Genomic DNA, 17,577 nt, shown 5'->3' with positions numbered 1-17,577 from the left:
TTGGTGAGATTTAAGCCTTGACATGCTGACTGGAAAGAACCAAAATATCCTTTAATAGGTGAATGATTAAACAAAAAGACTGGTACATTTATGCCATGGAATACCAGTTACCAATAAAAGCACAAAGTATATGAAAAAAAGTTTGGACGGACCTCAAGGGCATCTTAGAGAAGGGATTTGAAAAGTCAATAATTTTAGCAGGGTTTCCAAAGTTTCCAATTTCTTTGAAGCTTTATTTTTATTGATATATATTAATTTTACATACAAATGAAATGCAATGTAATATTTTATCAGATATATAGAGGGTGCACTGAGCAAATACAGCTTCTTAATACAGCTCAGAAATAGTGGACTTGCTTAGCATTTGAAAGGCCCTGGATTCAACGCCCAGCACTCTAAAAGAAGAAATTCAACCTCCTTTTATGTGTCATCCCCAAACTCTGATAACCACTGTTCTTTATTCACGTCAATATTTGTTAGTTCCCACATATAAGGGCATGTGATACATGTTTTTCTGTTCCACTTAATATAATGATGGCCAGTTCCATTCAATTTGCTACAAATAATGGGATTTCACCTTCCTTTAAGTCTGCAGATATATTTATCTCTGTTTTCTCTCAGCCTCTAGACTGGGCATGAATTCTGAACTTAATATGACTTCAAATGGAGAAAAGACCACCATTCTGGAGGTATCATCTGCACACAGAGAAAAATCCTTGAGTTGTCAAGACTTAACTCTTCCTAGAATGTGATGAAGATTTAAGTCCCTTTTTTCTTTTACTATTTACATACAACGAAAGTGCATAATTTTATTTGTTTTCTTTTTAATTACATCTATTTATTTGTTTGCTGTGGATGTGTACACATACCATGGTGCACAAATGTGTGTCTTTCAGAGCACAATTTTTGCAAGTCCCTTCTCTCGTTTCATGTGAGTCCCAGGACTCGGTCAGGTCATCAGGTTTTGCAGCAGGTAGCTTTACCTGATAAGCCATCTGGCTGCTCCCACATCTTTGTTTTTTATAGGCAATGTGCTCCCAGACATTTCATCTTGTTATTCATGGCATGCTCAAATATTTATTTGGAGTACATATAAGCTGTGTATCAAACTGAATATTGAAGCAGTATATAAGTTATTTCACTGGAAGTGTTTAATGCCACCTGATACCTTGTAAATGTGCATCACTAACATTGGGACCACTTAAATTGAACAGCAGTTAACCTAATTAAAACTTAGCAATATTCTCATATTTCTTTAAGACCACAAAACCCAGTATTAGCAGAAGCCTTTAATACTAATCTTACTTTTACTAGCACAGATGGCCTTGATTTATAATAGTTTGACTTTCTGATGGTGCAAAAGCAATATTTATTCAATAGCAGTACTGCATATTTTGACTTTTGATATTTTGCAGGCTAGCTATATATACTGTGATACTCTCTTCCAATGCCCAGTCACTCTTGCAATCATTAGGGGAAGCCCCAAAGACTCAACACTGTATTGTGTTGCTAACCTGTGATATGCAGTAGTTATTTGGATTCAAGGATTTTGTTTGTTTTTGTTTTGTTTCATTTTGGGGTGGGAGTGGGTTTCCTCTTGTACCTTAGGCTAGCCTGAAACTTGCTATGTAGCCTAGGCTGGTCTCAAACTCATAATGTTCCTGCTTTGGCCTCCTGATTGCTAGGACTGCAGCATGTACCACCACTAAACCAGGCTTATTTAATGTATTTTATTTACAAGATTTTCACTTAAAATGGGTTTATTTATATATAACTTCAGTGTGAGTCAAGGAGTGTTCTTATAGGACTAGTAAGTAGTTTTAGAAGATATCTCATGTTTTATTTTTCCTTTTATTGGAAATAGATTCTTTTTTCACATAATATATTCTGATTATGGTTTCTCCTCCCTCTACTCCTCCCAGTTCCTCCCAAACCATCCTCCTATCTGGATCCACTTCCTTTCTGTCTCTCGTTAGAAAAGAAAAGTCTTCTAAAAGATAATAATGGAATATAATAGGATAAAAACAAAAACTATTACATTAAAGTTGGACTAGATAAACAAACAGAAGGAAAGGAGCCTCAAGAGAAGGCACAAGAATCAGTTTGCATACTCAGGAGTTCCATAAATACACTAAACTGGAAGCCATGATATATACACCGAGGACCTAGTATGGACCCATGTAGGCCCTGTGCACGCTGCCTCAGTCTCTGTGAGTTCATATGAGCTTTGCTCATGTCGATTTAGAGGGCCTTGTTCTCTTGGTGTCCTCCATCCCCTCTGGTTCTTACACTATTTCCACCTCCTCTTCCACTGGGCTCCCTGAGCTCAGAGGGGAGGGCTTCGATAGAGACATCCCATTTAGGACTGAGTGTTCCAAGTCTCATTTTCTGCTTCATGTCTGCCTGTGGGTCTCTGTCTTTATTCTCATCTGCTGCAGGAGGAAGCTTTCTCTGATGACGGCTGATCTGTGAGTAAAGCACATTATCATTAGGAGTCATTTTATCACTATTTTTTTAGATCAGTATTATTTGTTTTTCCCTGGGGCTCTGGGCTATCCAGTCTCAGGTTTTTAGTCACCCAAGCACTATCAGGTGTGTGTTTCATTTTGTGAAGTGGACCTTAAGTCAAATCAGATATTAATTGGTTACTCCCACAAGCTTTGTGCCACCATTGCCCTAGTGTATTTTGCAGACAGGACATCATTGTAGATAAAGGGTTTGTGGCTGGCTTCGAGTTTACATTTCTATTTTGATATCATGCAGAGTACATTCCTGTACCAAAGATGCTAGAACATAGGGGTGAAGGCTCCATGTAGACACCAGCTTGACATCTCCATGTTCAGTGAGTTGTGTGGGTGTTGTCTTCAGCAATGGGGCCTTGCTGTCAGTTTGTGGAGAGCAATCTATAGTGTTGGCAACAGCTGGGGTTTTTTTGGGATTCCCATGGGAATCAACTCAATTAGATGTAATCCAGTCCCAGTACTGGAAGTTTCATTTGGGGAGAAGAGATGGCCTGGTATATCTCTGTCTCCCCCATTATTCGGCAGTTTACTTTAGATCGTGTTAATATATGTATATATTTTAGGGAGTTTCTACTGTATTAGGTTTTCATACTATCCCTCAAATGCCCCCTTAATTTTATCTGTCTCTCTCCCCCATAGTCCCTTCCTCAACCCCACTAGATCCTCCCGTTCAGCCCCCCAATCCATCCATAACTATTTATTCTATTTTCCTTTCCTAAGGAGATCTTTGTACCTGTGCTAACAATGATCTGTTCAGAGAGTCCTTTCCTGTGCAAATGAGGTCAAGGTTATTACCCCCCCCCCTTTTTTTTCTGTTTATTTGAGACCAGGTTTCTCTGTGTAACAGTCCTAGTTGTCCTGGAACTCGCTCTGGGTTGACCAGGCTGGCCTCGAACTCACAGAGATCCGTCTGCCTCTGCCTCCTGAGTGCTGGGATTAAAGGCCTGGCTTTATTGCCAGCTATTTTTTTTCAGCCAGTCTTGCACTTTATTGCCTTTCCACCAGGCCTCGACCGCACACTTGCGCAGTGGGTACAGCCTCTCCTGCTGCTGCTGCTGCTGCTGCTTGGTCTTCAGCTTCTCTTGGTGCTTGGTGAGCTGGCGGCACATGGCTCTAGTCCTCTTGGGTCGCAGGTCCAGAGGCTTGTACTTCTTGCCCTTGTAGAACTTCCTGAGGTTTTCTTTTTTTTTTTTTAAAGATTTATTTATTTATTCATTCATTCATTTATATGGGTACTTTGTCAGCATATACATCTGCACACCAGAAGAGGGCATCAGGCAGTTGTGAGTTGCCATGTAGGTGCTGGGAATTGAACTCAGGACCTTTGGAACAGCAGAGAGTGCTCGTGAGCCACCTCGCCAGCCCCGAGGTTTTCTTTTTGAGTCTGGTTAATAACGATGAGGACACGGGTGATGGATTTGTGGATGACTCATATCTTGGAGAGCTTGGACGCGGCGCTGCCTGTCAGCGTGGCGATTCGAAGCTGGGACAGCTCAACCTTCAGATCATCCAGTTGTTTTAGCAGCTCCTCCTTCTTGCAGCACAGGTTGAGCCTTAATCTTGGCCTTGGCCCCGCTGCTCACAGCCAAGGCCGCCTGGTCGAGAGCTATCGCCAACTTTTTATACTGTCAGGTTCAGTGTATCTGGTTTTGTGTTGTGGTTTTTGATCCATTTGGACTTGAGTTTTGTTCGGGGTGATAAGCGTGCATCTATTTGGATTCTTGTACATGCAATCATCTAGTGTAACCAGACCATTTGTTGAAGAAGTATCTTTTTTTTTTCAGTGTGGATTTCTGCCCTCTTTATCAAAAAATCAGTGTCCATAGATGTGTGGATTTATGTCTGGGTCTTCAATTCGATTCCATTGATCAATATGTCTGTTTTTATGCCAATACCATGTGGTTTTGATTACTATGGCTCTGTAGTACAAGGTGAAATCAGGGATGGTGAGACTTCCAGCTATTCTTTTATTATTCAGGATTGTTTTAGCTATCTTGAGTTTTTTGTGTGTTTCCATATGAAGTTGAGTATTGTTCTTTCAAGGTCTGTGAATAATTGTGTTGAAATTTTGATGGAGATTGTATTGAATCTGTAGATTGCTTTTGTTATTATGATGGCCATTTTTATATGTTAATCCTACAGCATAGGAGATATTTCCATCTTCCGATATTTTCTTCAATTTATTCAAGGACTTCAGGTTTTTAACATACAAGTCTTTCCCTTGTTTGGTTAGTGTCTTAGTTAGGGTTTCTATTGCTGTGACAAAACATCATGACCAAAAAGCAAGTTGGGGAGGAAAGGGTTTATTCGACTTACACTTCAGCATTGCTGTTCGTTATTGAAGGAAGTCAGGATGGGAACTCAGACAGGGCAGGATTCCTGAGGCAGGAGCTGATGCCGAGGCCATGGAGGGGTGCTGCTTATATTCTTATAGAATTCAGGACCAACAACCCAGGGATGGCACCACCCACAATGAAATGGGCCCTCACTAAATGAGAAAATGCCTTACAGCTGGATCTCAAGGAGGCATTTCCTCAGCTGAGGCTCCTTCCTTTGATGACTCTAACTTGTGTCAAGTTGATACACAAAACCAGCCTGTACAGTTAGTGATAGCCCAGAATACTTATATCATTTGAGGCTATTGTGAAAGGTGTTGTTTCCCTGATTTCTTTCTCAGACCACTTGTCATTTGTATACAGAAGGGCTACCGATTTTCTGAGTTAATTTTGTATCCAGCTACTTTGCTGAAAGTGTTTATCAGCTGTAGGAGTTCCCCTTGGAATTTGTTGGGTCACTTATCATCTGTAAATAAAGATACTTTCACTTCCACTCTTCCAATTTGTATCCCCTTGATCTCCTTCTATTGTCTTATTGCTCAAGCTAAGACTTCGAGTACTACATTGAATAGATATGGAGAGAGTGGACAATCTTGTCCTGTTCCTGATTTTAGTGGAACTGCTTTGAGTTTATCTCCATTTTAGATGATGCTGGTTATGGACTTGCTGTATATTGTCTTTATTATGGTCAAGTATGTCTCTTGTATCCCTAACCTCTCCAGGACTATTACTATCATGAAGGGGTGTTGTATTTTGCCAAGGGCCTTTTCATCAAGGCTCACACAATGACAGTATCATGTCCCCTGGTCCTCCTTATTATTGAAGATTTGGCTTCTAATTCGTTGCTTATGTGAATAATCAAAATAGAGGAAGACTTTCATACTGGTGGCTGCGGTGAGGGAATATGTCTGAGGTAGTGACTGAGGCATTTCTATCAGTCATTTTTCCATGTACACAGCATATGGGTTTCCTTCATGTTTCAAAAGTTCAATTTACAGAGTGTGCAATTCACTGTTATTACTACCCAGGAGAAAGTAAATGGGTAGCTAACTCGTGAATCCAATTATTCTACAAGATGTCGAACATACAGCATAGGGCTTAAGAGGGAAAGAAGGAAGGAAGGAGTCAGGCTGGGCTATGAAGAAGGCTCCCTGGATAGCTAGTATTTGACATATGACCATACAAAAAAGTTTACGTTTGTGAGGAAGACAAGCAAGGTATTCAGGGAAATTTATTTCAGGCAGAGAGGAATGCATGTCAAATCTCAGAGCTACAAGAGATCTCAAAGAGTTAGTTCTAAGAAACTGCTAGTAGAGCAAAATTGGCAATGAAAAGGAAAAAACAGAAGTCTGAAGCCTTAAGCTAAGTCCAGATCACAGCGGACCTTACACACCATGGCAAGGGGTTGAACAGCTCTTCTTCAGGGAAACAATGGAAATACCTAGATGTGGAATTCACTCTAGACATATCTTTTGCCTTTAGGCATGGAGGAGGTAGAGACTATCCAGGTCATTTCCATAAAGGCTAATAATGACTAGGCTCTATGTAGCAATGTGACCATTTACAAGGAGGACTGATTTTTACGTAGATTGTCTGAGGGGCAGGGAGCATCACGGATCCTGGATTTCTTTATTGGTCAACAGCAGCTAGTAGTAAGAGAAGCAACATGGGCAGAGAATCAGGTCACAAGATTTGGTCTGGTATTTTTAGCTGTTAACATTGACCAGGAATGGGTTTATCTACTTTTCCTGAGGAAAGAGAGTGTCCACCAGACAAGAACTCTCTCACTCTAAGCCTCCAGACATTCTCAGACCAGAATATTCATAGTTTCTTCTCACAACTTGACAATTTATGACCAAATTTCATCTCTATCTCATAAAGCCAGTGTGGCAACAACCTGTTCAAGACCACCCCCGCTGCATCTTGGGCCAAGAAGCAACATCCAAAAAGGGCATACCATATTCCCCCACATAATATTAGATCAGAAAGATATGGATTAATAATTACCGCACACTTTTAAGAGTAGAAACCTTAAACTGTGGCATGCTTATCTTCATAGCATTTCATATTTTAGTGACTTTATTCCTATAATCCTTCATAATAACTCCATTGGCAACACACAAGGTGCAGAACTATAAAACATTACTTTCTCACTAACCAAGGAGAGTCATCATCTGCCACTCATTAAATGGCCATGCTGGAAAGATGAACTGGGGGCCTGGTTTTATGAAACCATGCCACAGGTGAGCTTAGGCATGATACTCAGCCTACCTCTAAAGAACTGGTGTTTAGTGGAATGGATTGAGGAGCTGCTCTTTCTATAATCACAGAAGCCTCTGTGACGGCAACTTCTTAAAATGTGAGAATTGCTAATCTTGGGTAATGACCAAGTGGAAACGATGGTAGCAGATGAGAGTTCGCCAAACTCTGAGTTGACAAATATGGATTGGAAAGACATGTTCCTCTTGTCAATACAAATTTGGGGAGTTCTAAACATACCAGAAAAATCTACCGCCAAGAAATGAGGCATGGGGGTAAATCTACTATACTGGAGGAATTTTAGGCAGAAGATTCTGGAACTATGTTCTGTTGGATAAAGATATTGTTACTCTTAGTGGAGAATTAACAGCAGAAGGAAATCATATGATTTGCATCTGTGAGAGCATGTTCTCTTTCATCAGGTAGAGAGGATGTGCAAGTATTGATAAAAGTAGGGGACTTGTTTTTGTGTACTGGTAGAAGTGGCCGTCCAATCAATTTCCCTTCTAAAGGTCAAAAGGTAGCACTAACAAATGGAGGGGAAGTTGTGGGAAGAGATCACAGTGACTCACCAGTGACTCCATTCTAAGAAATCAATGGAAGGAATCTATCTGAAGTGATGAGGTATTCAGAGAGTGCCAAGACAAGAGACAAACCCGGTCTTTATGGTTTGTCTGTCCCCATGCAAGCTCCACTAAAAGGGCATGTTGACCAAGGAGACCTTCAAAGCAAGAGAGAGAACTTGCAGGGGAGAGGGCAACAGGAAGTTTGAGGAACTCATAGAAACTTACTCTTCTCAGCCACCCACCTACCCTGAAAGGAAGATGAACATTTATCACAGAGTACCTTAAAATTTCCTTGATCCTGGGAAAGTTTCCCATGTCAGGGATGATATCCTAAGAACAGAAGAGTTTTCCAAATGGCTAATGGAGGTGAGATAAGGACTGGGGTGACGTCACAGTGAAGGCAAGAGGAAGTTTGTTGGGCCTTTTGGCTCAGACAATTAATAGAGGGATATGTAGAAGGAGGTCAGAGAACACATAAGGAACATTTGGGGATAGATCAATCACAAGGTAATGGTAAACCATGAGAGGTCTCAAGAGAATCACTTGGAAGCCATTTTGCTAGTCATCACAAGGGTGCTCCACTCAATGAGGATGGAACCAGGAATGACAATAACCTCTGCAAAACCCCACTTAAAAACTGACGGCCCATTAAGTGAAATATGGACAATACGGCTTTTCAATTATTGTAACCAAATACACTTAAAAGCCAAACAAAATATTTACCATTGGCAGGAGTGGTGGTGCATGCCTTTAATCCCAATACTCAGGAGGCAGAGGCAGGTGAACTCTGTGAGTTCAAGGCCAGCTTGATCTACAAAATGAGTCCCAGGCCAGCCAGGGCTACATAGTAAAACCCTGTCTCGAAACAAACAAAAACAACAACAACAAAAAAACAAAGCATAAGAAAATGTTTGTTTTAATTGATTTCTAGAAATCATCTATAAAACAAAAATTTAGATAGCTGTGATGGTAATTTTGAAGTGTCAGCTTGACTAGATCATGAATTACCTAGAAACCCAGATGCTTTAATTTTTGAATGGACTAGGTGAGGAAAACCTAGTGTCAGTGTGAGCAAGAGATATCCATGCTTATGGCTGCACTATTCACAATGGATAGGAAATGGAACTAGTCTAGATGTCTACCAACAGATGAATGGGTGAGGAATATATGATTCATACACAATGGATTTTATTCAGTCATAGGGAAAAATGAAATCATTAAAGGAAAGGGAGTGGCACTAGAAATTATTACATTAAGGAAAATGGCAGACTCAGAAAGACAAATATCACATATTTTCTCTCATATGCAGACCTAGATTTTTTAAATAAAATAAATGGTAGGAATGGGTATATGCCATGAAAGTAGAAAGGGGACCATGAAATCAGAAAAAGAAGCCTCCAGGGGAAGGGAAGACTAACAGAATACACATCATGAAAGCAGAAAAGAGGTTGTTGTGGGGAGGCAGGGCCCCCAGGAGAGTTGCAGAGGTGTGGTGGAGTGAGGGAAGAGCAAAAAACACAAAATATAGAATAAAATAGCATCAGGGAACTCACTATTTGGCATGCTAAGTTTTGAAAATACATATAAACTCACCTGTTATTTTTGGAGACCAGTTTCTCTCCGCTTCAAGAACTAGGTCCTGAAGCATGTGATTAGAATAAAACGTGTCTGCCTGTTATTAACTCCACATATGAGACACTGCATCTAAGAAGAAAAGGAAGTTGTTTCCATTCTGGGGCAAGAATATGCAGATATATGTTGTTGGTTGTTTTCTACGGTCCCATGTTGGAACGCCAAAATGTTTTTAGTTGTTTTGCTTTTTTGCTCTTTGGCTCTTTTCTCTTTTTGGGGGCCTGCCACCCAGCTCCCAAATAAGTCACACATGGAGGCTTATTCTTATTTATAAATACCCAGTCTTAGCTTGGCTTGTTTCTAGCTAGCTTTTCTTAACTTTAAATTATCCCATCTACCTTTTGCCTCTGGAGTTTTTCCTTTTCTTACTTTTGAATATCTTACTTTCACTCCTACTCAGTGTCTGGCTATGTCTGGGTGGCTGACCCCTTGCATCCTCCTCTCCTTTATCTCTCTCTCTCTTTCTTCTTTTTTCGTCCAAATTTCTCTTTCTATTTATTCTCTCTGCCTGCCAGCCCTGCCTATCCTTTCTCCTGCCTCACCATTGGCCATTCAGCTCTTTATTAGACCATCAGGTGTTTTAGACAGGCAAAGTAACACAGCTTCACACAGTTAAACAAATGCAACATAAAAAAATGCAACATATCTTTGCATCATTTAATAAAAGTTCCAGAGTATAAACAAGTGTAACACACCTTAAAATAATATTCTACAACAGACATATGATCATTACACACTTACAAATTTCAAACTAAGGAAGCAGGAATGCAGGGTCCCCAGGACATAGCTATTTCCCAAGGCTACACAGGATTTACAAGATGAATTTAAAAGGCACAAACATCTGGGTTTCTCCACTGAATTTCGGATTGAGGTCTAATATATTAAACTTTTCTCCCAGTAGGCATTGTTTATGAGATGGGATACCTTTCTCTCTCTCTCTCTCTCTCTCTCTCTCTCTCTCTCTCTCTCTCTCTCTCGTGTGTGTGTGTGTGTGTGTGTGTGTGTGTGTGTGTGTGTGTGTGTACACAAGTATATATACAAGTACCTGAAGTCCCACAAGGGGCTGTTCAAAAGCCCAAGAACCCATAGACTGGGTCTCTGAGGTGAATTCTGGAGTATGAACTCAACACACCTACATTAAGATTAAATTGTGTTTAAAGTGTTCATGACTTAAGACCCCCCCAGGGTCTTTTGTTTTCTCTAACTTAACAGTGTGGTCCATCTTTATCATATACTGTATAAAAAGGAAAACTGCCACCACAGCATTAATTCTTCTGGAGGAGTCAACATAGAACTTGGTTGAAGGAGTATTCTCTGTTATTTCGTTTCAATTTAAGTCTTCAATTTGTCAATAAAATCCTCTGCACTAATGATAACCTATGGCCATTTATTGAGTGAAAAAATAGTTGGAAAATCTCCCATCGTTTCCACAGAGATAGCTATATGGATATTGATTAATGTGTATGTCTTACTTATCATTATTCTCTGACTAATCTTAGGAGATAACTACCTCATAACCACAAGAGAAATCAAATTATACTTATAAAATGACCTTTTGGTATAAATAACATGAACATCTGTTCTCCACATGCATGTGCACATATATGCATCCACACCATCTCATGCATGCACATATATACATAACAGAGAGAGAATCTCTTAGTTTCTTAGGTCTTCTGTGGGAAAAAAGTTCTAGACATGATGTCTTTAAACAACAGAAATTTATTCTCAGTTCTGGAGACTAGAAAAAGCAAGATGGTGGGAGAGCAGTGGTTCTCAACCTTCCTAATGCTGTGACCCTTTAATCCAGTTCCTCATGTTGTGGTGACCCCAACCATGAAATTATTTCCGTTGCTACTTCCTAACTGTAATATTGCTACTGTTATGAATCATAATGTAAATATCTGATAATTCTAACCCCAAAGGGGTCGAGACTCACAGGTTGAGAACCACAAGTGGTAGATTATAATCTCTCTGAAAGCAGGAAACAATGTGTTCCATGCATTTCTCTTAGGTTCTGGTGTTTTGGGCAGTCCCAGGCTTTCAGGGTCTGTGGACACACCATTTCAGCTCTGCCCCTGCTGTCATACAGCATTCTTCCTCTGTGTCTATGTATCTCTTCTTATAAAAGTGGTCCCATTGGATAAAGGGCCATTCCTAACCTCATCTTCACAGCAAAGACAATGCCTCCAAAGTTCACCCTCACAGGTACTACTATAGAGTCCAACAAAACCAGATCAGAGACAAGAAACATTTTAGTACAACCTTTTGTACAGTGAACATTTTAGTGCAACTGTGATGCTGTCATAAACTGGATAATGGGGAGAAGGGAACAGTGAGAGGAAATCCAGTTTTCTGTTTGCACAACATGCTTCCTACAATAGTCCCAAATGAACAACTCTAAGAACTGCTTGCAGCTGAACCCCTACATAGGGACATAGGGTTATAACTTGTGGAAAATTTTGCCAAACACATCTCATAATCGCCTTTTCTTGGTGGTAGCTCAATAGTGAAGCTGAGGCTAGCCTAAATTTGAGGAGAGATGTCCCGTCCCTGGAAACACTCAAGATATTTGAGCTCGAAGGCAAGAGGGGCACTTGAAATTCAGAAATGGCCTAATAAATTACAAAGCTCACAGATCACATACCTCACATCTCTGATCCTGTAGACACTGTCAAAGAGCAGATCTCACCTGAAGGTTGAACTGCCCAAGACTTACTATATTAACGCTAAAACTGAGACAAACACTTTTCCTTTCAGGTTTATGAGACCGAAAAAGTAAGGAACATGCATAATGAGACCAGACTGACAGTTTGCAGAAGCTCTAATACACTGGTGGGGTCAAGAATGGACTCCAGAAGGAAAGCACAGTTTGACAGTTACCACTGTTTTTAAAATGTGTTAGTAGCCTGATAGAAGAGAAAGTGGGAAATATCCTTGAATGCACTGGCACAGGAGACTGCTTCTTGAATAGAACACCAGTAGGATAGGAAATAAGATTGACAATCAATAAATGGGACTTCAGGAAACTTAAAAGCTTCTGTAAGGCAAAGGACACCATCAAAAGGACAAAACGACAGCTTACAGAATGGGAAAAGATCTTCACCAACCCCACATCTGACAGAGGGATAATCTCCAAAATATATAACAAACTCAAGAAACTAGACATCAAAATACCAAATAATCCAATTAAAAATGGGCTACAGAGCTAAACAGAATTCTCAACAGAAGAATATCAAATGGCTGAAAGACATTTAAAGAAATGCTCAACATCCTTAGCCATCAGGGAAATGCAAATCAAAATGACTCTGAGATTCCATCTTACACCTGTCAGAATGGCTATGATCAAAAACACTGAAGACAGCTTATGTTGGAGAGGATGTGGAGAAAGGGGAACACTCCTCCACTGTTGGTGGGAGTGCAAACTTGTACAGCCACTTTGGAAATTAATATGGTGGTTTCTCAGAAAATTGGGAATCAATCTACCACAAGACCCAGCTATACCACTCCTGGGCATATACTCAAAGAATGCTCAATCATACCACAAGGACACTTGCTCACCTATGTTCACAGCAGCTTTATTTGTAATAGCCAGAACCTGGAAACAACAGAGATGTCCCTCAACTGAAGAAGAGATAAAGAAAATGTGGTACATTTACACTATGGAGTATTATTCAGCTGTTAAAAATAATGGCATCATAAAATTTGCAGGTAAATAGATGGAACTAGAAAAAAAATCATCCTGAGTGAGGTAACCCAGACCCCAAAAGTCAAGCATGGGGAGTTGGGATTTAGCTCAGTGGTAGAGTGCTTGCCTAGCAAGCACAAGGCCCTGGGTTCAATCCTCAGCTCCAAAAAAAAAAAAAAAAGACAAGCATGGAATGTACTCACTAGTAAGTGGATATTAGTTGTAAAGTAAAGAATAACTATGCTACAATTCACAGACCCAGAGAGGCTAGGTAACAAGGAGGGCCCAAAGGGAGCATGCATGGATCTCCTGGGAAAGGGGAAATAGAAGAGATCTCATGGGTGGGCTGGGAGTGGGTGGGGATGTGAACTTGATGGATCAGGTGAGGGGTGGATGGAGGGGGAGAGTACTGAAAGAGATGATTGGAAAGAGGGGGCATTTTGGGGTCAAGTAGGAACCTGGTGCAAAGGAAACTCCCAGGAATCTACCAAGCTAAGGCTCCTAGCAATGGTGGATGCACAACTTGAACTGGTCATCTCCTGTCATGGGGAAGGACTTCAAGTGGAGGGGTTGGGATGCTGGCCCAGCCAAACAACCTTTGACCTACAGTCTGCCCGGCTTATGGGAAGTGCGGGGCGTAAGGATGGCACAGAGATTGTAGGAGTGGCCAACCAATGACTGGTCTATAGCACGAATCTTAAAGGGTCTTATTAATAAAAAACTTGGAGCCAGGTATTGGATTGAATGGTGAAAGATCAGAGAAACAGAACAAGCCACATCCAATCTCACCTTGCCAATTTCTTAGCTGATCTTGCTTCCTCAGGCTGAAAGCCTCTGAATCCTCATCTGAATGGATCTCAGCTGAACTGCTGCTAAAAGCTAAAAGCTTAAACGAGCCTAAAAAGCCTCTAGTTCCTGGTCCTCACACCTTATATACATTTCTGCTTCCTGCCATCACTTCCTGGGATTAAAGGTGTGTGTCACCATGCCCAGCTGATTCCAGTGTGGCTTTGAACTCACAGAGATCCGGATGGATCTCTGTCTCCAGAATGCTAGGATCAAAGGTGTGTGTGTGTGCCACTATTTTCTGGCCTCTATGTCTATCTAGTGGCTGTTCTGTTTTCTGGCCCCGGATAAGTTTATTAGAGTGCACAATATATTGGGGGACACAATACCACCACACTGGTACAACCTAAGACCCATCCCACAAGAGTGAACCCACCCCTGACACTGCCTGGAGTGCCAGGACGCCGAGGCTGGATGGCCCAGAGACCTAGGATAGAACCAAACATGACTTGGGGAGGGATATCAACGTAGTGATGCCTAACAATATTCTGCTATACTCATAGATTCGTCCCTACCCCAATTGTGATCAGAGAGGCTTCATCCAGCAACTGATGGAAACAGATGCAGACCCACAGCCAAGCATAAGGCTGAGTTCAGAGAATTCTGTTAAAGAGAGGGAGGAAAGATCGTACAAGCCAGGGGAGTCAAGGACATCACAAGAAGACCCACAGAATCACTACCTAGGCTCATAGGAGCTTACAGAGTCTGAACCAACAACCAAGGAGTCTGCATGGGACCGACCTAAGCCCTCTACATTTATGTGACAGCTGTGTAGCTTGGTCTTCTTGTGGGACTCCTAACAGTGGGAGCAGAGGCTGTCTCTCTGACTCCTTTGCTGGCTTTTGGGAACCTATTGGGTTGACATGCCCAACCTTAACACATGGGAAGGTGCTTAGTCCTTTCTCAACTTGCTATGCCATGCTTTGTTGATATGCATGGGAGGCCCACCCTTTCTGAACAGAAACAGAGGAGGAGTGGATTGGTGGGGGTGGAGGGAGGTAGGGGAGAGAATGGGAGGAGAGGAGGGAGGGAAAACTGCAGTTGGGATGTAAAAATAAATGAGTAAATTTAATTAATAATAATAACAAAATTGTTATTAGCATAAATTAATTAAATGTGCTCACGAGTTTCATTATAAAATTTTCATACCTGTGCATAATATATTTTGATCATATTCCAAGCATACATATATTATCCACTCTTATCCCCCACTCCACTCTTGCTAATCCTCTTCCTGTCCCCAACTAGCCCCCCTTATATTTTCATTTCTTTTATGTGTGTGTGACCCAGTGAATTTCATTAAAGCTGTTTACAGGAGCATGGGTGAGGGTTTGCTTACAGGAGCACAGACACCTTACCAGCGGCCACACCACTAAAGAAAATGTCTTTCGCAGGGCCGTGGTGGCGCACGCCTTTAATCCCAGCACTCGGGAGGCAGAGCCAGGCGGATCTCTGTGAGTTCAAGGCCAGCCTGGGCTACAGAGTGAGTTCCAGGACAGGCACCAAAACTACACAGAGAAACCCTGTCTTGAAAAACCAAAAAAAAAAAAAAAAAAAAAGAAAAAAAGAAAAGAAAAAAGAAAATGTCTTTCTTCCCCAGCTTCAACTGTTTATTGCCTGTGACTCTTCAGAGAGGAATCTCTCCCTTCTGTGGCAGGGTTTTACGGCCCTGTTATATGTAGATCTTATGCAAGCAATCACAGCTGCTGTGAGCTCAAGAACAGTGCAAAGCCATGGCATGCCTGAAAAATCACTATTTCATACCTCTGGCTCTCACATCCTTTCCATCCTTCCTTCTGCTGTATTCCCTGAGCCTTAAAGGGGGTGATATAGATGTCTTATTTGTTGTTGAGCATCCAACTGTCCCTTAATCTCAACGTTTTGTGTAGTTTTAAGTCTCTGCATTTACCACTGACCATTGGAAAAAGCAGTTTCTCCAAAGATGACAGCAGCACTACTCTAAGGATACAAACAGCATTATTCAGAAGGCAATTTCACAGGTATAGCATCTTCATTTAGTAAAGCAATAACAGTAGCTTCCCAACTAGGGCTTAAGACCTCCCCAGCCATGGGCTTTTGACTGGATTAATACCAGGTGTGAATTCCTCCCTATGTAGAGGGCCTCAAATGCAATTAGAAAGTGTGTGGTTACCCCCCGTAACAGACTCTCCACCATTATACCTGTTAGGATTCTGTACATGCGCAGTTTGGGTCTAACGTCTCACGTCATCAGGGGGACGTGGGCGACGTAGCACGCAGTCCCCGCCTTAAAAAAGGCCGGACCGGACCCCACCCCTCTTTTTCTGTTTCCTGTCTGCTCTGCTGCCGCCATCTTTCAGTCTCTCCAGGCCTGGTTTCTTTCTAATAAAGCTCTTTCTAACTCTGGTAGTCATAGCTGTGGCTTGTAACTTTTCCACCGCGCCCGCTGACCCACCATCGCCGTTTATCCTTTCAATACCAGTGTAGTCATTTGTCTGTATTGTATTGTTGCACACAGGGTCCACAGCTGAGTAAAATTATTAGTGAGAATTTACTTCCAGCAACCAACATAGCATCTTCTAGCCTGGTAAGGGCTGGTCAGCAAAAAGGACTACTAGCCTGGTTCTAGCTTGAATTCCCTACATTCTGTTTCCAACATATGTATCATCTTCAGCAATAGGATCTTACCATGTAACTCTAGGTGGGTAAGCTACAGCAGTAAAAATTGTACTTTTGGTTGAACTTTTCCCCACCCTCTTCTCTCCTCCATCTCCTTGACCCCACTCCTCACTTAAGCCTTCCCCCCAATTTTCTCCCTTTTCACTTTTGTATCACATGCATTTTCTTATCTTGTGAACCGCTTTCTACTTTCCTAAGCTCTATACACACCCACTTCCACATAAATGCATATATTCATTTAGTTAGAGGCTAGGATCCACATATGAAAAAAAAACATGCAGTGTTTGTCTTTCTGGCCTGAATTACCTTACTCGATACAGTATTTTCCACTTACACCCATTTTCATGATTTCATTTTTCTTTGTGTATGAATTAAATTCCTTTGTGTATATATGCCACGTTTTCATTATCCATTCAAGTGATGAACATCTAAAGTGATTCATTTTTTTGCTGGTGTGGGACACCAGGTTTCTGGCTCAAATTGCCATTGAACTGTATTAAAGACCAGGCCACGTCTAAGCCAGGCCTACTTCCTTCCTCCCCGTTCCCCACGGGTATGAGAATTGTAGTGCAAAGGTTCCCTCTGCTTACTTCTTCCTCCTTGTCACCTCCAGGCCTTTGCCCCAGACAGTTTCATATGTATCTGATCCTGTCTTCTTAGCTGCTTCTTGAAGGTTCTAAGCACACATAAATTGTACTACTGGTGGAGTCTAAGAAAGCAAATGGTCTGGTGGCATATGAGGACTATGCCACTCAACAGCTGATGGATAGAAGGTAGGAGATCCTCACTTGTGGATGAAAGCAGATAGCCCTTCACATAGGGGAATAACCCAAGTGCTGATCAGTTCACCAGTGGCCTATGACCTTAAAAAACTGTCTGCTGAAAGACTAAATAAACCTTCTAAATACAATGGTTCTGGCATTCAAAAAGCAGGACAACATAGACGAATGTTCTGCTCAACAATTGACAACTCAAATAGCCAGAAAAAGGAAAGCAAGATGGCATAAAGACTCTCCACCCCTCTCCACCTCTGCCACAAGTGCCTTCTCTATTTTTATGTTTAATTGACA

General features: G+C 41.4%; 1 pseudogene; it reads right to left on the bottom strand.

Moving 5' to 3' along the window:
- Window positions 1-3,472: 3,472 nt before the first annotated feature.
- The window catches only part of LOC128113664 (60S ribosomal protein L35-like), a 54,209-nt pseudogene continuing 40,104 nt past the window's right edge, over window positions 3,473-17,577 (bottom strand).

This window comes from Peromyscus californicus, unplaced genomic scaffold (assembly GCF_007827085.1).
Source record: "Peromyscus californicus insignis strain IS unplaced genomic scaffold, ASM782708v3 Scaffold_10__1_contigs__length_136768540, whole genome shotgun sequence".
Lineage (NCBI taxonomy): Eukaryota > Metazoa > Chordata > Mammalia > Rodentia > Cricetidae > Peromyscus > Peromyscus californicus.
The sequence above is the reverse complement of the archived record's forward strand: the minus strand, read 5'-3'. Positions and strand labels throughout refer to the sequence as shown.